The sequence below is a fragment of the Pinus tabuliformis genome, chromosome 7, assembly GCF_031772625.1.
Source record: "Pinus tabuliformis cultivar Carrire ecotype Pingquan chromosome 7, CPIR1, whole genome shotgun sequence".
Lineage (NCBI taxonomy): Eukaryota > Viridiplantae > Streptophyta > Pinopsida > Pinales > Pinaceae > Pinus > Pinus tabuliformis.
In genome coordinates, this window is record NC_142293.1 from 940,169,717 (window position 1) to 940,197,159 (window position 27,443).

The following is a 27,443-nucleotide window of genomic DNA, read 5'->3' on the forward strand; positions in this document are numbered from 1 at the left end:
AAGATTGGGTGAAGTTTGGTGTCGAAGTGTAGTACCTTGATGGACAAAGGTTACTACCAGCATGGCAGATTGGAGCTCGAGAATTGGCCAACCCAGAGAGCAGATTAGATCAACCTATGTACATGCTACAGAAGTGACTTGCAGCAGTGTTAGGTGGTAGACCTCTTGGAGTCTCAATGTGTTGTCCTTTGAAGGACTAAGGGGCAGCTAGTGAGCAGTATGGAAGCAAAGGACTGGTAGGACAAGATATGACATAGAAGCTGTAGTGAATATTGTCATTATATCTTGTATACCATAGACTGTTGTATTATTCATATTTGGTTTAATATAACAAATATTGGGTTGTACATTACTATACAATATTTGTTAAAAATTTTGTATGCTTGTGTACATTGATTTACTATTTTATATTTCCGCTATGCAAAGTAGTTTATGGGTGATATTCCTTGTTTTGTAGCGTCAAAGATTCTAATATTCTAACCTAGACCCAAGGTCGTGGAAATTCAACACTTTCCTCATTTCCAACATACCTTTATAGGTTTTCCTAGAGATTTAGATCTCCCTCTAGATTTAGATCTCCCACTCGAGGACTTATTTTTATTTATGTTCTGAGACCATCCTCCTATAGACAAGGCATCTCCATTCTAGCTCTCCATATTTTTCCATCTCATCTCCTCTGACGGCAAGGATGATACTATTTCTTCAAACTTCAAGCTAGTTGTATTGCCACCTATTACAAAAACCAGACTATCCCATGAATCTGGTAGAGAACATAGAAAACTGATGCACTTATCTTTGTCTGAAATTTTTATAACGCCCTTGTTCGTTGCACTGAGTCTCCATCCTTCATCCTCAGGCTTTATAGCTTTTTCCACAAGAACAATTTTTTCACTAGAGACTTAGATTGGTACAAAGTCCCTAACTTGACCCACAAATCCTTTGTCGCAGCTTCCCCTCATACACTTAATAATAATAAATCTGAGATACACAACTGTATTGTGCTATTTTACTTCCGATACAACTTCCCCTAGTATTCTGGTAACATTTTCATTGGTTTAGTACTTGGATCTACCATGATCCACTAATCTATATCCACCAACAAATCTTCCATATTGAGCTTCCACAACTCAAAACTCTGACCATTAAATTTCGCAGTCTCTATCTTTCCACTGCTCGCCATCTTCTTTCATCGCAAGAATCGAACCCGTAGATATCCCACTGAACAGGGTCTACCACAGGCCCTAGCAAAACCCCTCAGCAGGAAAGGTGTCCAAGCTAAAACAACTCTGATACCAAATGTAGTTTTTAACCCTGTACAGAAATTACCTGCAAATGAATTCTTAAAAACTAGAAATATACAATGTTGAGAACATAAAACACATATACACAGAAATTCTCACCTGGATCCCAAAATTGGGACTACCAAATTGATTTTTCATTATGTTCATTTCAATGTTACAATACATATATATACATGCTTAAGAATTCATAAACCCCAATCCATTAACCCTGGATGAGAACATAACCGTAGTTCCTTGACCATATCTACAAAATACCATGGGCATAAAACCATCATGCCTAAAACCATGTACAAAACCCATGCACAAAACCATCGGTAGGTTTCCCACCTATTATAGGGTCCAAAAAAATTCATAGCCCCCCCCTATGACCCCCCTGTTGTGCCCGGTGCAATGAACAGGGGCATTATCGCCCCCCCTGTGACCCCCCCACGCATGCGACTAGTCATGGAAAGAATATAACACACACCCAACATTCTCCCCCTTGTTTTCTTTTCCACGCAGGGGGTCACATGATAGCTTAGTCATTGGTACAACCCTGCAATGCCCATTGTTTCTCTACACCAAGAAAATTTCTCAGTGCTCATAGACTTCGTCAATGCATCTACAACATTCTTCAAAGTGTCCACCTTTACCAAAAACACCTTTTTGTCCTCAACCGTATCCCTCACAAAGTGATATTGAACATAAATGTGCTTTTTCTTTGAATGATAAGCAGGGTTCTTTGCCAAGAAAGAATATATCACACGCCCAACACTTCCTTCATTTAGTAGCTTGATTGTGAAAATGTTGAGTATTTTTGTCCCCTATCAAGACCCATGACTTTTTAAATTATATTCCTCCTCTTGTATTTTAAGAATCTTATCTTTTCTTGTTTCATATGATAAAAGCTTTTTTTTTACTCAGAGAAAAAATCGAGGTCCATAAGATCATTCAAGACTTTAATCTTCTTATCTAGGGACATCAACTCCTTGTTAAGAGACTTATTTTTCTCTCTTTTCTAATGTATCATTTAATGCTTCAAGAATCTAAATTTGTAACAAAAGGCATCCATACATGAAAATATCAATGTTGGGATGGGATTCTTCCAAGGCCCCCACACTAAAGCATTAAACTCCTTGCTTTTTAACCATGAGTGGTTAAACTTAAAAGGAAAAAAACTTCTCTCATAAACTCCTGACCATTTGAGAAAAATGGGATCATGGTTTGAGATAGAAGTATTATATGACAAAGAATGTAAATCATCCAGGCTTGTTGACAACTCTTGATTTACAAAAAAATAATCAAGCCTCTTCAAAATTCCTTCCAACCCCAAGCATTTGTTCTACCAAGTAGGACAAATGGGGCTGGAAATAATATCTTGTAGCATATACTCATCAAAAATCTCTTTGAATTAGCCTTCCGGCTTATCTCCTTTATCTTACAAGCCCCAAATATTTGTTGAATTCATAGTCAGATTCAAATCTCTACCCACCAATAAAGAGCTTAAATCTAGCAGTCCACATTCCTTGATTCTAACCTAAAAACACTTCCTATCCAAATATGGCACAACACACACACACACACACACATACACACACACACATATATATAGAGAGAGAGAGATATATATATTTTTGACGTGTATATGAGAGTTGGATCCTCTCAAAAATCTAGAAAGGATAATCCCTACAAAAGAGCTATATGATTTGAACATATGGATCTTGGGATCCCACATAGCCGCCAAACCACCTGAATGACATGTAGCATTAGTCACAGACAGCCCAGTGAGGGAAAATTTTCAACAAAAATTCCAAAGATTTCTCTTTACTTGCCATAGTCTCCCAAAAAAAATAATATTGGGCTTCTTCAGAAGAATTATGCTATGAAGGATCTTTAATTTTGGGCCAGAACCCGGGCCCATCACATTGAAATACATCACAATCATGATGGAGGAATGGGATTGATTTTATCCCCTCTAAGGACCCTTGAAGCAACACCATCAAGATCCTCCATAGCAGAAAAAATGTAAAATTCTAATTGTGAAATGGGAGGGATTACATCCTTGGCTTCATGATAAGAAGAATGAAATACCAAAGGATCCATAAATACATTAGCGATCTTCTTGAATTTTTAGCATTTTTTCTTCCTCATGGTGTCATTCTTCCTATATCCATGACTAACAATAACCCTATCCTTCTTAAAGATTGATTCCTTAATGGTTAAGGACTTGAGGCCAACGGATTCGTTGATGGAGAAGAAACCTATTTCTGGGTCCTTGTAGGATGGATATGGTTGGAGGCTAGACAAGGAGACAAAACGAACGGTGGAAGTAAAAGGGACTCAAAATTTCAAAAATTTCCTTAAGATTTCAAAGGTTTTATTTTTATGGCACTTTGTAATAAAATTATGTGCAATGATATAATGTGACATATTATTTTCCTTATGTTGTTTTATTTTTAAATAAAATGGTCTAATCGTGCACCCATTAAATATTTCACATCTCTCATTGGTGATGATTGACCCTTTGCAATCGACGGTTCTTGTTTTATTGCATGGCCCCCTCGCTTGCTCGAATTTTAACATAAGGGGTTGGGGCACGCAAGAAGTTTTTTTTTCAAAACAACTTTTGCAACGGGGCAGCATCATAGGAAGTGTGCACCACACCCCCCAACCCCCCACCTACTACCATTTACTGCCTACCCCCCCCCCCACCCCGTACAAAAATAACCCCTGGTTTTCACTATCAAATATTTCCTGCCAGCATTCATTTAATTCCAAATATACTTGTTATCCAAATGTTTATTTCATTTCTCTCTCACTCCTAGTTATAATTTACTTTTTCCTACCATTGTCTATTACCCCCTTTTCCCTTTTTCTTCAGTCACAAATGCAAAGAATTGAAGCACAGAATCACAATCAATTTTTAATGACAATTCAGAAACACAACAATCTATTTTACAGGTATTTTTTTCTCGCTACTGGTTTATATTCCAAAATGAGTTTAGGCAAAGAAAGAGTCTCAGGTTTAGTCTAAAACCCTCCTTAATTAAACCACAAAAAAAAAAATTGAAGAATTTCCATTAGTTGATAGGGAAAGCAGAATAGAAGATACAAAATCAAAGTTTGACCGATGTGAATTGTAGAATTGGGCTTTCCAAAGGTTTCAGGATAGTAGCGATGATTTTTCTCTATGGGAGTCATCTTTACTTCATGTCATATTTTCTCAAACTCATCCCTTTTTTAAATTCATCGTATGGTGTGCAAATAGGTAATTGCCGAGTGAGAAAGTTATAATTGCTCAATACGGTGAAACCCTATTTTTTGTAACCTCTTAGTCCATTTTAAAGGACTTGAGTGTATCTATTCCCAGCTCCCTACACTCATTCTCTAGTGAAATCCTCTTGGAAATATATCAGAAGTTAACATTTGAAAGAAGCGTTGTTATTTTTTAATTATTCATGCCTGAAGGAACTGGTATTCCCACTCACAGTCCACCTTACCCCTCATCAATGTTTCCATAGTTTTTAATACAAATCATATCCATTTTGTGTTACATTTTAGGGTATTAAAGTGATGAGAAAGTAGATCAAGAAATTATAGGTTTCTGTCAACTTTTTGTCCAGATAAGAAACCACTCAGACATGTTCCCAATACAATTGCAGAAGCATGATCTTCAAGGGAATCTATTAGAAAACCAGCTCACAAAAAGATAGAAAAGATAGATCAACGCCTTAGAATTCAGTCTTTTCGAGGGGGCAACCTCCTTTACATTACACAAATGAACAATTCTTAGATGATACAAATGACTAAACCTCCCTTCTATATATAGGAGTCTAAGGGGTCACAATGTAATCAAGCCAACATAACAGTAATAACATAAGGGCACAAAAATAACAATAGTGGGTTTCTATGGGCATACTAATAACAATATCGGGACAATAGGGGCACAATAATAACAATAAGGGATACAATGACAATAGAAATGGGGGAATCACTAGTATTATAGGGGCCTAACATGCCCCTCTCCTTCCGAAAAGCGTTGTCCTCAAAACTTGAGTAGTTCTAGATGCTTCTGTATTAAATTCTCATCCCCCCATGTTGAATCTTCAGTGGATAAGTTCTTCCACTTGATGAGATACTCCGAAGTTGATCGATTTCGTAGTTGTCGAGTTCTTGTTCCTATGACTACTTCTAGTTCCAATATGATTTTTCCTTCCTCATCAAGTTCTAGCAATATTGTTTGAACTAGGAGCTTGTCACATATAACCTTCTTTAAACATGAAACATGGAAAACTAGGTGTGTTGGGTAGCAGAAGCTGCGCACAACTGTCATAGGGCACAAAGCCCAAAATTTTGGGTAAAGATAGGGTAAAGACTCTGTGGGATGCACAAAGCGTGGGTTGTAATAAGTTGAGTCAAAGGGTAGTCCGTCCAAAAATAATGTAAATAAATGTAAGTGAGTCAGCCCGCCCATGGATCGCGGTCGATGGAAAGGTATAAATAGAGCGAGGCTCTATGGGTAGAGGTAGCTAGTTTTTGGTATGATCTTGGATCTGAAATTTAATGGGTTTGTGAGAAGGAAAGTATGAAAGCGTCTGTAAGTCCAAGTCGAGCGATTGAGCAGCGGATAGAGGCTCTACAACTGTGTGCACAAAGGCCTGGAAGAGTCCGCAGTTGTGTGCGCAGACCCCTGCAGCTGAGTGCGCAGGGCGGATCTGGATGTATTGGTGAAGAAATTGAATAAAGATAAGTTGCTTCTGAATTTCTATGTTAAATCTGAATTATCATGGATCTGGCTATTTTATATAACTGTTTGATCTATGTACATATGCTTATGTTACAAATATATGTGAATCTATGTCTATTCTAAGTGTGCGAACTGGTTATCTCTAATAAATGTTTGCTTAAAGACCCTTCTAAGTAGATCTAGTTTATAATAGATCATTAAGTAATTAATAATAAGAAGTAACCCGGGTCCGAATTTGTGCGGAATAAAAGTAGCACGAGGCTGCAAAACGGTGCATGAAACCTCCAGACCACATCTAGACATCCCAAGGGTGCGGAAACCTGGTTCCAACACCCTCCCCTGCTCCCTCGGGTGAGACCTCAGTTCGCGCTCCGCGGACTGTGCCAAAAGGGCCGGTAGCTGCGGGATTTGTTTGGCTAAATAACTCTTCTGAACCTGGGTCAAGCCCATATAAGCCAACAAATGGTTCCGTTGTTGGGACCGAGATCTGCCTAAGGGGTGTCTAATGTTGGAACACTGGAACCCTACAAAGAAAGAGATTGAAGAGTGGTGGGATCTGAAGCTCCACGAGTTCACAGTTCAGGAAAATAGAAACCCGCGGATATCAGAGGAAGATTGGTTGGACTGCTATATATACACAGATATTCACGAGGTATTCTTCACGACATTTCCGGTAGAGCTGTATGAGTGGATAGCGAGGTTTGCCGACAGTGTGGGAAGGTGTGGATTACATCAGCCTATTGTATGGACTCCGGAACTATTGCGCAGGCTAGAAGCCACCGAAGATAAAATCACGCACGTAGTAGATCATTGGCTGGGTCAGGTAATAGGATGATTTATCACTGAGTTCGCGATAGATACAACTGTGAACTATGGTGACGCAGAAAGGTGATTTATTCAAGGACCGCGGGGTAAGTATATCAAATCATTGAATACTTGGATTAAGATGTTGTTGTGCGAAAAACAAATTATGCGCGTTTATTGATGTCTGGAGTAACGCGGAGCAGAAGAGGTTACCACGGAATGGGAGGGGCAGAGAACAATCCTCTGATTTCTATTTCACGGGAAAGCAAGGAAGAGCTCGCAAGGTTCTCACCAAGAAGTGCGGTCCAGTTGATCAAGGAGCGCTTCCCACTGATACCACCTCCTTCCACGCCGCCATCCACTTCACTTACATCAAATCCATCCACACCAACACCAACCCCATCTCCAACCCCACCACCACCAAAAGTTGGGATGGCAAGCGTAGTAAAGTTGTCGATATTTAAGGGTGTAGGAAATGAGGAACCAGGCCGGTTCTAGTTTGTGATAAAGTCTGTGTGGGACGCTCAAGGCATAATAGATAAAAATATCAAAAAGGCTACCCTAGTTAGTGCACTGCAGGACTGCGTGTTGATGTGGTACATAAAATACTCAACCGATCATCCAAATGAGGGGATAGTAGCAATCCAGGAGGCGCTAAACAAAGAGTTTGGCCAACCAAAATCAGAAACGCAATCAGTTATTGGGTTCAAGGAGATTGCAATGTTGCTTGGTGAAACCCCGTGGGATCTAGACTAGAGGTTAAAAAGCACTATTCGTAAGGCTAACTTGACATTTACGGATGCGCAGCACTGCGCGTGGTTTGTGGCGTCATTAACACCACATCTAAGGACGACTTTGTCACAACAAAATATCTCAACCCAAGCTGAAGCACTGGAGACAACAATGAGGTTGCACGAAAGCCCAATATCGAATCCAAGGTTGGGAGTTTAGCAAATCCACACGCAACTACAAAACCTAAGTTTAGAAATGCAAAGCTTGAAGCAATAAAGGGTGCCCTGACCGGAGGCACATGTAGAGGTAGGTTGTATTAAATGCAAGAGTCAAGGGCATGATAAGGACCACTACCCTGATTCACGAACTATCTAGAGGGGGGGTCCAATGCCATTAAAAGTGGAGGTACAAGCAGGACCAAGTTCCGCACTTGTGCTTTGGTGTGCAATTTGTCAAGTGGGTGGAAAACATGCAACAAATAACTGTCACCTATTGTGTAAGTATACCCAAACCTCGTAGCAGTTGTATTGTAACTTTTGTCGATTAGTGGGTCACGATGAGCAGACATGTCGAAGTTATGACCTAATGATGGAAAGAACCTCGGCTTACCGAGTGCAGACTGAAGCGCGAGGAGGATTCCAAGGATGCGGCCAAGGAAGAGAAATAGGGCTTGGGCGGGGCCGCGGACAACTGATCTGCTACAACTGTGGAGGGCCAGGACACTACGCTCGCGACTGCACTAACCCGACTAGGATCTCTTGCCCCTATTGTGAGCAGTTTGATCATGAAATGGTCGATTGTCCAACATTAATTTCCCAGATGCGCGAGAAGGGAGTGTTACAACCTACACCAACTCAAAATGTCCAGATGATGTGATCGGAACCACGCGAAGTGGACCCTAGTATAAATATGGTATTGAGGAGCAGCGTAGGAGGTGATGCACGGAAAGAGCTTGCAAAATATGGGAAGAGGCACGACACACCTATAGAGGAACCTGAGCTAGAACAAGTGATGCAGATGCCTAAGGAAGCTCAGAAGAGCTTCACAAAAGTCTCTACTCCAAGAAGGAGGGACCAAATAGAGCTAGGATTGGACCCCTCCATGATTACTACCTTTCTCGAAACTTGCATGAAGCTATTGTGCTATAGTAAAGCCATTAAATAACTACAGGAGCTGATCACTAGGTGCACCAGATCAGGAAAGTCGCGCGTAGTCTGGAAAATAAGAAGACATGCCCTTCGTACCAGATGAGAGATGAGCATGACAATGCAAATCAGCGAATACAATATGGATCAAGTCATCCTGGACTTAGGCTCGGACGCAAACGTGTTGCCTAAGCAAACATGGGAACACATGGGCAAGCCTACACTGCAATGGTCCCTGATTCAACCAAGGATGGCCAACCAACAAAAGATCTTACCGATGGGTCGACTGCAAGGGGTGACCGTGGACATCGAAGGCGTAAGTACGCAGACCGATTTCGAGGTAATAGAAATTGCTGATGACAGTAATCCTTACCCTACCTTGCTAGGGATTGATTGGGCCACGGACATGAACAGGATCATTAATTTAAAGAGATGGAAAATGACGTTCGAAAAGAAGTCACTGCGGGTAGTAGTTCCGTTGGACCCAGCAAAAGGAGAGCGCTACACCGAACCAGTGCATGACGAGGAGTGTAATGATGATCTGGATTGCATCTATCAGATAACAGTGCAAGACTAGGATCGGATGCATCCCACAGACGATGGAAGAATCTCATGGGAGCGCGAGAGCACCTGCACAGTGGATTCAGATGAGGAGACTGAGCGATGGCAGAATCGATTGTAGGAAGTTACGACACTTAACTGTAATATGATGATTCGATCATTGTGCCGCGTGACCACAGAAGAAAGACAACGGCCAGCGGAGAACGACGCAATGAATGAGGGGCAGCTCGTCAAGCTTGGCACCTTAATCGTAGCACAGGAGTAGCCTGGTGTGGCAGAAGATACACCGCACACACTCGGATGGAGGGTGCAGACGCTAAGATGTAGGAGGCAGTTCCAGGTATGGATTGGAGGACGTGTGTGGCAGCCTTGTTGGTACAGAGTGGTCATCCATCAACAACGAAGGGTACGGGTGCACATTGCATGACCATCAACCCAACTGGAGCTGCACGGAACGAGGGCTCGCAGGGCCGGGCAGGGAACTCTCTCCATGACCAGTACCTCTATAGACCATAACAACATCCACGAAAGCATTCAACAGCTCTGGGCAGCTGTTTGGCATGGCAAAATACAACTTTGTAAATTAGAAGAAATGAGGGCCAGACTCTGAGAAAAAAGTGTGAGGCTAGAAGAATAAATTGATAAGCTACAAGTAAAATTCACCCACACAGGCTACGCGAAGGAACTAATGAAGGAATCGGACATGGTTGGCTCTCTTACACTACTACGCAAAGATGTGACCCCGCTAGCATGGTTTCGATTGCACCCTGGAGTACTAGAACACAAAAACTACAAGCCGCTATTAGAATCAAGGGAAAGCGAAGGGTGCCCGTAGCCCAGGCTGTTTGGGAAACAGAAGACCTGCACGATGGGTGCGGCCACCTGACTATTTGTAGGAGGCCCAGTCCCAACGCCCCATGCAATTGAAAAAGGGTGTGAGACTATAAAACAAGCTGTCGAGAAGCTATGCAAAATGACCGCAGCGCACATATGGAAAACGCACCTGCGTACTTGGGGATCCACTGTCGTGGGGAAAGGATGAAAAGTGACCATTGTAGGTACTATTTATGATATGATGGCCCGTTTAAGGCACGTTGGAGCGGGCGGGCAGCAATTAAGGCAGAAGAGTAGCCGCCAAAATCGCATTTATGAGCCACAACAAGGGCGAACGGCTGATTTTAAATTTGAAATCATATATAAACAGAGTAAGGGTCACACAACCCTGCTTTACCATTCCACAAAAAAGATGCCCTGGGTCCAAGCCAAGCGCAAGATGAATGACAAGCAACTAGAAGAAAGTCCATGGTTTTAGGCATTACCAAAACATTATCGGGAAGCAATCCTCAAGGCGACAAACCCTATCGCAGATAGTCCGCAGAAAGCCACGCCGCAAGCAGCCGAGCTCCCTAAATCACCCTAGACTCCGCAAACTAGGAAGGACCCTCAAATTCTAGAACCAGTAAGGAGGTCGCCACAACACTTGCACTTTAGCAAGTTCACAATGGAGGAAAAGGGTAAAACTGTCACAATTGAAAGTGACGAGGAAGAAGAGGGTTCTCCCACATATGTTTAAGAAGTAAACCTTGAAGAGGACCCCATCCAGCCAGTACGACGACCCAAGTATGTGTCTCCAAACAAGGGGAAGGTGAAGGTACCTACCAATCTAGATGAAGTCGACACTATTCTCATCACCCCGTCTCTTCCAAAAGGAATCCCAGTGGAAAGCTCGGTGGTTGGTCGTATTGCGACAATGAAATTTGAAGACTGGGACCTGGCCGATACAGCAAAATTTCCCCACTTGGCGACTGGCGCACTGATGGAGCATAGTGCAGAAGGGACAGTTACAACACTACAGCCAAAGGAGTGGCTGCAGAAGGTGGAAAACGTCGAGTTTCTCTGTCTATTGTCCACTCCCCACTTTCTCCAGCCCCCTATCACAATGTTGGTCATAAGGCAGTTGCTCTGTTTGGTCCATGAGGACATACTATGGATCGGCAAACCCATCTGCATCACAACCGAACTTGTTCATCGGATCTCCCAGCTTCCCTATGAGGGAAGAGACCCCCGGGAAATTTTTGATAGAAGTGGCGATGTAACGATGATAGACAACCTAAAAAAGAAGTATAAGCCTGAGAATGGGCAGCGAGGATATGTCATTAATAGCGTTTCAAATAATGCAGTCCGCGTCGCCACCCAGTTGCTAGTAGGGAAAGTGATGCGGAAATGTCGTGGCACTAAGGTTCCAGTAGTCGTCATTGCGCATGCTGAGGAATGCGTAGCTGGAGAACGGTTCAATTGATCATAGTTCCTTTGTGAAGAGTTCCTGACTAACTGCCGAGAGGTCTAGGAGGAGGGCAAGACCTTCCATTATGCGTGGTTGCTGCTATCCATTATGTTGGTCACCATTGACTTACCCAAAGACAACCAATTTCCTGCCTTGGACCAGGATTGGCCAGAAGCCGCCAGATATGTGTCCCTTTGGGCGACAAGGGACGTTGGATGAATCCAAAGCATCAAGATCTTTTGGGTATTGATGGACGCGAGTGTGTGCCAATGGATTAACGCGCAACCCCGCCTATCCAACAAAATCTATGAAAGTGTGAAGCATATTGACAAGTTTAAAGCAGACATGCACTTTGTCTACATCAAGGCGTGCAAGGACCCTGACCACACATGAACCTCACTCCCTTTTGTTGCCATTGATGAATCTATTGATGTGGTTTTGGATACATGGCCACTGGCATGGCACGGACCAGAGGCAGTAGGGGGTAATGAGGTCGTGATCTGGAAGCAAAAGGAGGAAGCTAAGCATGCTGCATAGCAAAAGCAGAATGAACAGCATGTTGCGGAGGTTCAGGCAACCCAGGAGGTGGCACAGGTAGCAGCAGGAAAGACACCACCAGGAGGGGCTATGTCAACAACGGACAAAAGCAGTCAGAAGGCACCCACTAAGATGGTCGTGGAAGAACCACCATCAACTACCACGGGTGCACCTTTGAAGTGGCCAGCGCAACCAGAATGGTCGAAGCCACGAAAGAAGGTGAAGGTGTCTAAAGCGGACAACGAAGTGACCACCTTAACTGAGGGCGACCTAAATGACATAGAAAACACCATTCGAGACACCACTCGGGATGCAGTCGATGAGGCCATGTCAGAGCAGCAAATTGTGTTGGGGGAACTCCGTACGCAGCTACAAGAACTTGGGATAAGGATCACGCCAATGGGCACCAGCGCTACTCAAGGGGTTCCCGGTATGACAGCCACTGAACCATTGTTGAAGGCCCAAATGGCTCATTCCATCGCGATTCCAGCAGGAGCATTGATCACTACAAATGCGGAGGACCAAGTTGTGCTAGGATGGCTTACAGGGCTGGGACTAAACATGGCTGCCCTACTGTGAGAAAGTTTGCAACAGCTCCAGGACAGCGCCACAATGGAGCTTCGCGCCAGAGAAGGCCGTGCTGAACAGGTACTCCGGGAACAGAAAATTAATATAGAACAACTGCACCTCCAACGGGACGAAGCAGTCACACAGAAGCAATAGGTGGAGCAGTTAGTAGCGGAAGCCTGCTTGAGTGCCCCTGAGCTGGAGATTGGGGTTGAGCTGCCTATTGAGACACGAATACACAAATTCACTACCGGGTTCCGTCAAGCAAAAGAGGAGGCCACGCAGATTCAGCTGGAGCTCAGTTTGCAGATCGAGGACTTAAAACTACAGGTTACACCGTGGACGCCCCCAAAGATCACCAAGCAATGCAAAAACATCATTACGTTTGGGCGCGAGATGCTCACACGTTCAATGAAGGAATGTACCGACTTGTTAACCCAGTCAATTGTTATGCTCACCTCCCTCCAGGAGGATCCAACACTTCAGCGACTGGAAACCGAGGCTAGGGAGCTCTAGCAAGCCTACGATGCAATCAAAGGAACCATGTAGACCGTGGCTATTACGCAGCGCTTGGCTAAGATAAGGGAGGCCCAGGACCTGAAAATCCAAGCCGATGCCACCAGACAGAAGGAAGCGGTGATTAAAGCCCGTCTCCAGCCATGGCTGGATGAGGCATTTGCAATCTCGACCACCATAGAGCGCAAGGTAGCACACATGCAGACAGAATATGCCACCATGCAGCTAGCAGAGACAGAGACTGATGTGTCGGCGACACGTGTGGAATGGATACAGTGAATGACGGAAGAGTTTGTTGCTAGTACAAGCGAAGCACAGAGGCTGCTAACTAACCTTCACGCAAAGATGGCCACACCAGCTAAGTGACTCGGGATGAGTCACGATGATTGTGTTGGGGGACTGTTGGCTAGTACAAGCCCCACACAATGGTCATAGGGCACAAAGCCTAAAATTTTGGTAAAGATAGGGTAAAGACTCCGCGGGATGCGCAGAGCATGGGTTGTAATAAGTTGAGTCAAAAGGTAGTCCGCCAAAAAATAATGTAAAGAAATGTAAGTGAGTCGGCCCACCCATGGATCGCGGTCCATGGAAAGGTATAAATAGAGCGAGGCTCTATGGGTAGAGGTAGCTAGTTTTTGGTATGATCTTGGATCTGAAATGTAATGGGTTTGTGAGAAGGAAAGTTTGAAAGCGTCTGTAAATCCGAGTCGAGGGATTGAGTAGTGGATAGAGGCTTTGAAGCTGTGTGCACAGAAGCCTGGAAGAGTCTGCAGCTGTGTGCGCGGACCCCTGCAGCTAAGTGCGTAGGGCAGATCTGAATGTATTGGTGAAGAAATTGAATAAAGATAAGTTGCTTATGAATTTTTGTGTTAAATCTGAATTATCACGGATCTGGCTATTTTATATAACTGTTTGATCTATGTGCATATGCTTATGTTACAAATATATGTGAATCCATGTCTATTCTAAGTGCGTGAACTAGTTATCTCTAATAAATGCTTGCTTAAAGACCCTTCTAAGTAGATCTAGTTTATAATACATCATTAAGTAATTAATAATAAGAAGTAGCCCGGGTCTGGATCTGCGCAGAAGCAAAGCAGCGTGAGGCTGCAAAACGGCGCGCAAAACCTCCAGACCACATCTAGACATCCCAAGGGTGCGGAAACTTGGTTCCAGTACCCTCCCCTGCTACCTCGACTGAGACCTCAGTCCACGCTCCGCGGGCTGTTGCCGAAAGGGCCAGTAGCTACGTGATTTGTTTGGCTAAATAACTATTTTGAACCTAGGTCAGGCCCATATAAGCCAACAGGGTAAACTCAGGAAGCTGCAGGAAGCTCCAATTTTTATGTCATAGTACCAATCTTTTAGAACACCTTGTACAGACCATAATACTTTGGTGATCATTGATTATCCTTCTTAGCTTGCTTAAGGGACATTTGTTTATATGGTTGTAGCCGTAGGAATACCCAGTCACCTACATCAAAACTTCTTTCGTTGCGATGTTGATCTACCTTTTGTTTCATTCTATTCTGCGCCAATATGAGGTTAACTTGTTGTTGATGCTCGATGTGATGTTCCACTGCTTGAACCTTAGAATTTTCTCTTAAATATGAGTGATGGATGGTGGATGATATCCATAAAGTACCATAAATGGGGTCATTTTTGCCGCAATATGGAAGGAAGTGTTATACCACCATTCAGCCAGAGGCAACCATTTGACCCATTGTGTCTATTTATCAGATACAAAGCAATGAAGATATTCTTCCAAACATTTGTTTACTATCTCAGTTTGCCCATCAGATTGAGGATGATAAGATAAGTTATGAGCTAACTGAGTACCGAGACAAGAAAATAATTTTGTCCAAAAATTTCCAGTGAAAATGGGATCTATGTCGCTTACAATAATTTTTGGGTTTCCGTGTAGCTTTTGAATTGTTTCCATAAATGCAGTAGAAATTGTACCAGCTTTAAATGGATGTGATAATGCACAAAAGTGTGCATACTTGGTAAGTCTATCAACTACCACCATGATGACACTCTTTTCTTTGGACTGGGTAAACCTGTGATAAAATCCATTGAAACCTCCTCCCAACTTTGGCTTGGAATAGATAAAGGTTGTAATATACCTAGGGTCTTAATTGTTTCAACTTCATTTTGTTGGCAAACCAAACATTCCACCACAAACTTTTGAATATCTGATTTAAGGCCATCCCAAAAAAATTCCTTCTTAACCCTATGGTAAGTTTTTAAAAATCCTGAGTGCCCTCCTAAGGGAAAAGTGTGCAATTCCATAAGAATCTTTTGTTTGAGTTGGGAATTCTTACATAGGTATAAGCGATCTTTGTACCATAATGAATCATTTTTCCAGCTAAATGTATCAGATGTATTGGGATCTTGTTGTAAATTTAGAATGAGTTCCCACACTTCTTCGTCATTCTTCCATTCCTCCCTTGCTTCGTTTATCCAATCTAGTTGGATAATAGAAATGGCGCACAAAAATGATTCCATGTCCTCATCCTTTCTTGAGAGTGCATCTGCCACAACATTTTGCTTCCCTTTTTGTAGATGATTTCAAAGTCATAACCCAACATCTTTGTGACCCATTTTTGTTGCTCTTCAAAGGATAATCTTTGTTCTAAAAAGTATTTAAGACTATCATGATCCATTTTTACCTTGAAGTGTCTTCCCATTAGGTAGGGTCAACATTTCTTAAGTGCATGTAGTATTTCCAACATTTCCTTCTCATAAATAGCTTCGTGTAAATACTTTCCCTTGATTGGATGACTTTCGAAAGCAATGGGTCTTTCATCTTGCATTGAAACAACACCAATTCCATTTCCTCAAGCATCACATTCCACAAAAAAGGTTTTTGTTAATTTCGGCGTAGCTAAGACCGATGCTTGGCACAATGCCTCTTTAAGATGTTCGAAGGCCTTTGTTGCTTCTGGAGTCCATGAAAATGCATCTTTCTTCAATAATGTTGTTAGAGGTGCTTATATTCTCCCATAATTCTTAACAAACTTGCGATAATACCCTGTCAACCTGAGGAATCCTCGCAGATGCTTTATGGATGTGGGGATTTTCCATTCCTTACTGGCTTTAATTTTGCTAAGGTCTACCTTAACACCTTCATGAGATACAATATGACCCAGATATTCCACCTTTTGTACTCCAAAGAAACATTTGGAGCTTTTTGGATATAATTGTTTCTCCTTCAATAGTTTGAGCACCCTGTCAACATGTTCAACATGATCCTTCCAAGACTTGTTGTAGATTAGTATATCATCAAAAAATACTAACACAAATTTTCTAAGGAAGGGTTTGAAAATGGAATTCATCAAACCTTGAAATGTAGAAGGTGCATTGGTAAGGCCAAAAGGCATGACCAAAAATTCATAATGACCCACATGAGTTCTAAATGTTGTTTTCGGAATGTCTTCAGTCTTCATTATGATTTGATGATATCATGAACAAAGATCCAACTTGGTGAAGTAAATTGATCCATGCAATTCATCCAATAATTCATCAATGACAGGAATGGGAAATTTATCTTTAATAGTGAGCTTGTTGAGCTCCCTATAATCCGGACACATGCACCATGATCCATCCTTCTTGTGCACCAATACTACTGGAGTAGAGAAAGAATTTTGACTAGATTGAGTTATACCAGCCTCTAGCATTTCTGCAACCATATGTTCAATTTCACTCTTTTGGGCATAGGGATATCTTTACGGCCTGATGTTTGGAGGAACACTTCCTGTACCAAATGAATAGCATGATCATGATCACGAATAGGTGGGAGACCTTTGGGGGTCTCAAATACCTTGGAATGATTGTCCAAGACTTTTTGGATATCTGGAGAAATATATGATTTCGATGTGGGAACCTCTAGCGAACATAATTGTGCAATTACACCTTGTTATTCCTTTTTTAGAAGCTTTGTCATACCGTTAGAGTTGATTATCTTTCTCAGTTTCCCTGCAATACCCCTTGATTCAACTTCCTTTCCTTCTGCACAAAATTACATGAAAATTTCTTGAAAATTAAAAGCTATTGTAACCAAGGATTGTAGCCATTGGACTCCTAGTACAACATCAGCACTGTGGAGCGATAAAAAGGTGTCTTGTGAACTCCTAATTACCTCACATTAATTATCAACCCAGGGACGAATTTTTATTTCAAGAGTGTACTCTGTCTGAGGCGGCTATTTACTTAAGAGTAATGTTTTGCAGTATAGTGCTTAAAACCCAAAAGTAAATGAATGCTTGAAAAAGAATCTAATTGGAACAGCAAGAAACTGAAATGTTCTAAACTAAATCATTCATTCAAACAACCATCAATCGAGGATATAGTAGCAATAAATCAGTCCTCTAGAAATTGATGCAAAAGGAATTAGAGCATGGACCATGGATCAGGGAGCGTGGTAGCATTTGCTGAGGCTCACGACAGCCTTGGACCTTCTCTCACACCAAAGCAATAAATGCAAGTAAATGGACAGCAGAAAGTAAAATAGAACAGCAAACAGGAAATGGAATAGCAAGTCTAAAATGGAACGGCCGTAAATGGAATAGCAACTGGAATTAAAAGAACTGAACGGCAAACTCTAATTTAATGGAAGCAAACAACAACCAAGCCAAATCAAATAAATCAGACAACAAACGGAAATAGAATGGCAACTAATTAGAAATGAAATATGGAACAGCCTACGGTGCTAAAATAAATAATACACACAGCATACAGGGATATTAAGAAATGGTAATCTGAGTCTGATACGCAAGTATTAATCCTGGTTAGAAAGGGTAACGATTACAATTCATAATGGAACCACAATGTCAATTGAACAGCAATCGTATGAAGTATAAACCATGGACAAATACAATAATACCAGCTTAAGAAGGTTGCAGCTTGATTACTCCGCAATTAAATAACAATAGCATTCTGTAGAGAACATCAATGTTACATTAACGACTTTAAAGAGATAGCAATACGTTATAAGATCAGAATGCACATTACGACTTTCTTGTTGCAGAGAGCGATATATGAAATATAACAGAACTGCAATATAAGATAATAAAACACACCAGATTACCAATTCAAGCTGATAATACAAATCACGCATAAACCAAAAAGATAATATACAGCAGCAGCAGCAGCGTACTCCACCAGAGGCTGGGCCCTTAGCCGCCAGCGGACGCTGCGGGGTTACTTCAGAATGATAAAAATGAACAGCACTCCCAAATCATTTATTAATCAGCCAATTGTGGAATCATTACAACAGCCAAAGCTTAAGAATTACAGCATGAATAATCCACCATCGTTGTCCATCATTTCTCATTCCCTAAATCCATCATCACGTCTCCCCCTCTCTCTGATCTTTGTTCTCATTTAAATAGAGAAAGATCAGAGAGCATAGATAATTATAACATGATTTGTTTTACAAATTTGGGTTGATTCTAACCAGATGATCAACAAGAAAATATCTTTCCTTTCATTTCTCAACAAAAGCAAGACGAATTTGGGTTTGCAGCTAAAGTTTAGAGGACGGCCGCAACTGCAAATCTGAGAAAATCATGCTCAAAGAACCATGTGTTTCTCCCTGTACACGCCGAATTTGGGCAAACCGTTCTTTGTTAAAGTTAATTGGGCCCGTTCTGGACAAAACCCATGTTCCAGATTTCTCAAATTCGTCTTCATTTGCTCAGAATCTCAACCGCAAAACTGTCACTCCTTAAACCAGCGAATTTCTGAGTTGGCAGATTTAAAAATCAAATCTTCAATCTGGAAGTTACCTTGGAGGCTAAAAATGGTGAATAATGTTATAACCAACTTATTAGAACTATCATTGGTAAAATAATGCATAATCATCAATTTATTAGAAATAAAGGAGAATAAATAATATAAGAGCATAAATCATCATAAAATGGATTTATATAATAAATTATAATAAATGACATGATGAAGAATGGTAGAAATGGGTGGAATAAACGTTCACAAGTGACAATAATAATGGCATATTAACGACCCAACAAGCACCACCCATTGGAATGGAAAGCATTGGGCTATTCAATACATATTCTCCCATGGATAGCTTGATATTATGGCACTTTCCAGATCAATTTATGGTTCCTTCACTTGCAACCATCACTTGACACTCTGGTGCTGGATATAGGAAGCAATTCATTTCCTTTGCTATCTTACAATGAATAAAATTATGGGTACTTCTCGAATCAATCAACACTATTACCTTTTTCTTCTTGATATGTCCTTCTATCTTGATAGTTTGAGGAGTGGTAATTCTATCCAATGCATGACACGATATGGTCGGATTCATTTCTTCTTTATCTAGGGTTTGTTCCTGGAGTATATCCTCTTCTTTTGACATTTCTTGTTCCTTTGCTTCCTCCTCTTCACAATCTATGTAGAATAATTTCTTCTCGGAACACTTATGACCTTTAGTGTATTTTCTATCACAACTATAACAAAGCCCTTTTGCTATTTTTTCTTCCAATTGTTGTGGTGTAAACCTTGTAGGTTTGGGAAGGCTAGGGGCAACAACACTTTCATCTTTATAGTTGTGAGTGGTACGCTTCGTTGTTGCCATAATTTTGCTTTCCATTTTTCTTGCTAACCTGAATGCCTTCTCCAATTAATTAGGTTCCCAAAGGTGAACCTCATGTTGGATATTATACTTTAAAGTCCCTATGAACACATCAATCCTATGCTCCTCTGGAATATCTTTTACCCTTATGTTCAATTTTTGGAAGTCCTCAAGGTGCTCCATCATTGAACCCTTTTGTTTGAGATTTATCAATTGGCTAAAAAAGGTGTTGCTATTTGTATCCTCATAATGTGCTATCATTTTTTTCGTAAAAATTGCCCAAGTGAAAATTTGTTTACGAGAGCAAAGCCATCGATACCATACAAACTGATTTGGTTCCAAATATAAAGTTGCAATACATACCTTTTTTGTGTTTTGCACATTATGGAGATCGAAAATTGCTCCATCTGTAGTATCCATGTTCTGGGATCCTTGCCATCAAACTTCCTCTTATCGATTTTTGGAACATGGTGGGTCTTCAATCCAGCATTAGAGTCTATGAAATCATGATTAACATTTCGTTTGTTCTCATCATGATTTTCCTTTACTACCCTTTCACCATTAGTGACCATTTCTTGTAGCAACTTATTCAAATTTATCTTCAATTCTTCCATCTTATCGTCCATGTAATTCATCTTAGTGTCTATGCCATTCATCTTAGCTTCTACGCCTTTCTTTAAACCATCCATCTTAGCTTCCACGCCATCCATATTAAATTGAATGCCATTCATATTAACTTCCATGACATTCATCTTGGCTTCATTTACCTTTAGTGAGAGTGAAATTTGTTGTACTTGGTCTTGTAATTTTGATATATCATGTTGCATTTCTTCCTCTTCTTCACGAGTCATTCTAGAGCTTTCAGGTTTCTTACTAGGTGTTTCCATTTTCTTTCTTCGGGGCATTAACTAATGCTAATAATTCATCACTATTCCCTTTGAATTCCTTCAAACTAATTTTTCAAACCAATCTTATGCAAAATTCAAAAAACCTACACACCTTTTTTTTCACTTTGTAAGAGCTCGATATTGAATCTGTTGTATATCTGTAACTCTGGATCTTGAATATCTAAAATCTCGTCCTGCGGTAGCCCTTTGAGTCCTCTTTCTAATCCCGCAAGTCTGATCAAGATTAGATTCTCCAAGGAAGAGTTATGCCAAATCTCCCACGATGTCCTGATTATAGAATAGTTCAGTAGAGCGAACTTGTACGATGTGCCACGTGCCACTGTTTCGACCTTAGTACCTTAAACTGATACACAGAAAACTACAGGATGTCCTCTTTCTGATACTTCTTAAGAAATTTCAATCTGATGCTCAAAACAAAAGTTATGACGATTTTCCCCAGGTCACCTGTTTGGAATGTAATTCGGGAGTTTGCAAAAACGCCAACTTCCTCAGATCATATCTCCGCAAAATATAGCGAGACAAGCTCTAAAATTCAGACCCGAAGTTCAGACCGATTTCGGCCCCAATGGTTTTTTTTTAGCTTCTGAAACCTCACAGAAAAAATAAATAAATTAAAATAAATAAATTATAACGAAAATGCCATGATGACTTGTTTGGAGCAGTGAAACCCTAGAATCCAAACCTTTGATACCAAATGTTAGGAAAATAGCTCACAAAAATATAGAAAAGATAGATCAATGCCTTATAATTCAGCCTCTTCTAGGGGGAAACCTCCTTTACATTACCCAAATGAACAATTCTTGGATGATACAAATGATTAAACCTCCCTTATATATATAGGTGTTATAGACATATTTGGGCACTGCAACCCCAATCTTATATGTTGATAAACCAAGGGCTTTTTAACCCCTAAAATTGTTGTTTTATACCCTAAAGGATCATGGTCAACTGATTACATCATTCCCCAAAAGTTCCACCTGAAAACCACTCAGAACTGGCCAAAACTGGACCATACCGATGCTCCATTGTCAGGGTGCGATGCATACTGACTTCTACACTATCCAGGTGTGATGCATACTGAAGAGGCCTTCTGTGGGGTGCGATGAGCGAGGATGGACAAATGTCTAAGACAATTTGCTAAGTGGATGCTCATGGAATCTTCTAGAAACTTCTCCTATGACGCTTGCTCTCTGAATTCGCCCAGGGATGAGTAAGAGATCCAAGAAATCTCAAAGTGGAACCAAGAACAATAAGTGGAATGACACTAATCAAAAACCTAGAGATGACTCACACCCTTGCAGACATCTATAAATGGATCCCTCATATGAGAGATCTAGAGGCTGGAATTTTGTAATTTGTAAGGAAGTGTTGATAGCTTGTCTTTGAGAAAGAGCATTGTATTGTTGGGTGATTTTGCTTTTCATGAGGTGAAGAGGGCTTTGATGCTAGGAGGATGATGCTGGACCAGATAGCTGGGTTGTAATTCTCCCTTCTATTTTAATAAATTTCTTTGATTTTTCCTCCATACAATTGTGTATTTGTGAATCTTGTTATTTTTGAATGCTATTGTATGTTCAATGTATTTCTAATTCTGCATTGTTTATGATATAATAGATTGAGATGCTTTTATGGTGTTTTGTTACTTTGTTTCTACAGGTATTATCTAAGTGGGACAAGTGGGAGAGGAGTTGCAGGCTCTATCAAAGGGGAGAGAAATCAAGCAAGGAGTCAAGCGGAAGATCCAGGTTGGTCCCTTTGCTTCTCTCTTATCTATCATACATAGAGGAAATCTAAAATTGCTTTGATTGTTTGTTTCTAGGATAGCTGCCAATCTTAGTGGGACGAGCAGATCGAAAAGACACTAGTTTTCTCGGAAACAATAGGATTCTAAGGGATCACAATGTAATCAAGCCGACATAACAGTAATAACATAAGGGCACAAAAATAACAATAGTGGGTTTCTATGGGGCATACTAATAATAGTATGGGGACAATAGGGGCACAATAATAGCAATAAGGGATACAATGACAATAGTAATGGAGGAATCACTAGTATTATAGGGGCCTAACAAAATCAATGGTTTGTGATTCACTAGACTTCCTTCGTTAGAAGGAATTCTGAGGAATTTTCCTTCACTAATTTTATGAACAAAATTCTTCATATATGTTACACTATATTGATGAGTGATATTCCTCCTAGAATTTCACCAAAAATCAAAAGGATTATGGAGATGAGTGAACAAACAAAGCTTGGTAATTTGTATTTATACCAACATTTTACATAAATTAGGTTGTATGGGTGTGAACTTCCACCCTATTAGTTGCCAGTTTTTCTTCCTATGCATATTTTTTCTCTTGAATTCACCAACGCAAACTCAATGCAGATCAAGTGCATTTTTTACCTAGAACGAAACAAACTTGGTTTAAACTAAGTACACAGATAGGGCCATTTTTGGTAAATTAAAGATCAAAGACAAAGAGGTAGAACAATTATTGACACAAATGAAGTTTAGATTGGGGACTATTTGGCCATATGACCCCATTGGGATAAATTCAACCGTCAAAGTTTATCATAAATCCTCGTTTTATTTTCATGTGCCTGAACTAGAGATAGAGAAGTTCACTAATAAGGACACCTAGAAAGAAAACACTTTGCAGGAAGTGATAGGAGAACAAACAGTGGAGCAGTCAAGGGGACAAAAAAATTTGGTTACGACTCAAATGAAAGAAAAATAACTTAAAAGGACAGCTCAAAGCTTACTAGAGTCAGAAATGGAGCAGTTCAGAGTATAGAGGAGGAAAAAGACAAACAATATGGAGGGAGCAGTATAAAAAATTATCTCATCTAACATTTATTCACTAGCTACTATGGTTCTTTCATGCAAGCCTATTTTAAGAATGCAAGAATTGGATCTAGGGACAAACAATCTTCTCCTTCTTCTTCTTCTAACCAAAACTAATTTTCTGAGTTTTTGCAAAAGAAGAAAAAGAATGAAGCTTTGAAGGCAGTAACTTATTCCCAGTTCTGGAAGCAATGTTATTCCACCAAAAACAAGTTACTCTCAGCTTTTGATATTGAAAAAGGTAAATTTAAGTTAGCACTTCTTGAACCTAAAGTTTCTGCACCTAAATTATTTGGATATTATAAGACATTTGTTCTTTCTTTCAATACTAAACAAATCCATCATATAGATAAAATTGATCTGCATAGAAAAATTGGTGAGATAATATATTCTTCTCTCACTAGTTTTGCTTCAAATGTATCAAAATTGTTTAATTATTTGAATAATACTCTTGCAAAGCTTAAAATGGAAAAAACTTCTTCTCTCGGCAAAGATACTAGGATTAAATCACTAAAAGATATTGTAGTTAAATTAGGTTTGGATCCTAAAAATTTGGATGCAACTCAAGAGATTATTAAGAAGAATGAAGATATACAAGCACTTAGAAAGCAGTCGAAGCTTCCCACTACGGAGCATCCCAAAACATGGGAAATTGGGGAATTAGAGAAGGATAAGGATGATGATGATGATGATGATGGTTAACGACCGCTGAGACCAAACATTGGTCTATTGGACCTAAAGAAACAAATTATTTATTTTGATTTAAGATTTTATTCCTATGCTCAAAAATATTGGAGAGAAGCCTCCCCAGCTCACTATAATTTTGACATTGTAAAAGGCTAGATGCAAGAAGATGCAAGAAAGAATGGAAGAGTTGTTAAAAGAGAAAGCCCAAACTAGCAGTGTAGTTATTCTAGCAACAAAAATGGGTTCCATAGAAGATATTACTACAAAAATATTATTAGAGGCTTTATCTTCTCTTAACTTGAAAGATGTTGAAATTGGTAGATTAAGAGAAAATTTGGACAGAGCCAAGCATAAAAAAATTAAATCAAGCAATGCCTAAGTGGAGTAACTAAAGAAGAATGCAAATTTATAGAAGCAATTAGAATAGTATTTGAGCAATTCCAATAGTATTCAATGTTTATCATAGGCCAAAGAACAAATTTGGATGGATATTATGTCATTTGTGTCCAATATTTGGGAGTCTATGGAGATTATTATAGAACAAGAGGAATTGATTGAAAGGGATAAAGAAGTTATTAGTGACATCAAAATATAATTGGGAAATAAACATGGACAAGCAAGTCAGATAATAAAAGCTCTAAATAGAAATTCCAAAGAGGAGCTAGAAGAAATAGGAATTGAAGATAGAACATAATCAATCATTTAGGCCAGAAGAGTTCTCATGAAAAAAACCTTGATGGTAAAAACTAAAGAGAAATGTGAAAAATATTCAAGTGCAAATCAATAGATTGTACATAAAATTTTCTATTATGTAGTAAAGAGGTATTCCATCTTTCAAGAATTGAAATGGCTAGATGATTACAGAATAACAATATGCAAGACTATTGAACAGAGAAGCACAGGACATAACAAAATTTGTTGCAATCAAGGGAGAGATTAGCGGTCAGAATCTACTTCAAATGTTAGTTGGTGACCTTTTTATCTGCTATGAAATCAAACACTTGTTCATAGTAAAAACTTCTTTTGAGAAGTATAATGATGCAGATGAATCGTAAATACAAATGATTGATCTCAGTTACCCTATAGATGAATAATGGGAGAAGTTGGTCAAAGTAGTTGAATGAATTCAGCTTACCAATGCAGAATATCAGCAATTATCAGAATCATTTAACTTGAATGAAGCAGTGCAAAGCAGTTGGAGACATTTTTGGACCAATTTGTATATTTTAATCAAATTTGTTTAAACAATATCCAATGTTTGGATAAAAGAATACTTTTAATGAAAATATTTTTAGAAGAACGAATACTTTATAAAGCACTCTATATATACCTTAATTTTTAATAAGAAAGGGTTGATACCTGGAGCAATTTTTTGCAATGCTGCAGTAATACTTTCAATTGAAGATCATCAAAGGGTTTGTTTCCACTTGTGACAACATTTGTGTACTTGCGAGTATTTTCCAATGATTTTCATAATATTTTTATCTATATTTTTTAGGTAGTGTAGGACATTGAGAAGGGCAAGGTTGGGTATCAGTCTCCCCTACAACTCTAGCGAAGTTATTTTCTATATTGTGTAAAGATTGAACAATTTGTTTAATTGGTCACCCAAAAATCAATATATTGTTGCTTCTATGCTATACTTTACTGTATTTGTGTTCACTATAAAAGTTCATCTATACATTTATTCTCATCTTAGATGACTAGATATTCATGGAGAATGCTTAATCTTCTAAGTTCTTCTTAATTCTTATTTCAAAGAACTTATAAGAGATTGTATTATGTTATAATGGAATACCAGCACTTTGAGTAATCTAAAGGAATAAGGATTACAAGCATAAAGAAGCATTTGTATCTGTGGATCTTCCATTCCATACATACCCCTCACAATTGATGCTTTGGCATAGTTCTTGAACTAGGGACTGTCTACAAAGATACAACATGAGGATTCCTTCTTGGCATAGCTCCATTCATATTAGTTGAAGGAGAGTCTGAGCGACCTGAGCCAAAATTTAAGTGATTTGTATTTTGGGTTTTGAACGACCTGAAGAATCCCCCTTAGAGTGGGTTTTAATAACAGGGTTGATATGACTCTCAGAACAATGGTTTTCTTTAAAAGGAAAGTCTTTAGAATTATTTATAATATGGTAAACAGGCACGTCATCTACAATTTGTAAATTTAAAGGAACACGGAGATCATATAATTTTCTATTATTATGCACAACAATGTCGGCAGACTTACTATCTTCAGAATGTAGATTAGGAGAAACATCAATATCATAATGGATATCATAATTACATGTGACCTTTGAGGCATGTTGAGGCTATTTGGAAGTAATTTGGAGAATATCTCCTGCATCCAAACCACCATCCATGACCCAACCCTTAAATTAACGAACAATCTTGAACCTCCTCGAACATTTAGCAATTAGATGGACAGTATCATGGCAACCCAAGCACCTGAAAGGGACTCCCCATAAGTCTACAATCTTTCTATGATGAAACAGGCCCCAATATAAATCTAGCATCGCTTGTAGAACTACACTAACAAAAACTTCCAACAGATCCTAAACCACTCTTTTATCGAATTGCTCCAATCTCCCCTAGATTTTCTCACCTTCTTAGTAATCACCGAGATGGTTGATTTTGTTTAGAGTTCGAGGGGTAAACCGGGAAGCTTCATCGAACTGATTTTTTTGTTCGGAACCTCCAAGAGAGGATTAAAGCCCGCATACCATCTCTGTAATGATAGGCACCCCCTACCCTTAACCCATGGCAAAGGAACAATCTTATATGCATCCTCCAAGCAAAGAAAGTGGAAACAATGCCAACCGTTAAGGAGAATTCTTATCTTTGGCCTGTAATTAAGGATGGGAGCCCACCCCTTCCTGGAATCTCTACATATTTTGTGAACTACCACCTTCCAACACGAGCCCATAACTTTAGTCATTTTTTGTCATTTTGCATAGCAAAGGGTTTAAGTTTCCAGTTGCATAAACAAAACCATAAAAATATGTACAACTTTTCTATGACCCTATAACTTGGAATATTTCTTGTAAATATATGAATAAAAAAATCAATTAGCCTTGTAGACTCACAAACAAGTTTTTTCTTACATCATCAAAGATCATGAGTGAATGCTTTTGGGAAAAACAATTCCATTTTATTCAGTTTTTGGCCTATTTCAAGACCTTTAGGTGGGTTTCCTCCCTAACATATGCACATATACACATG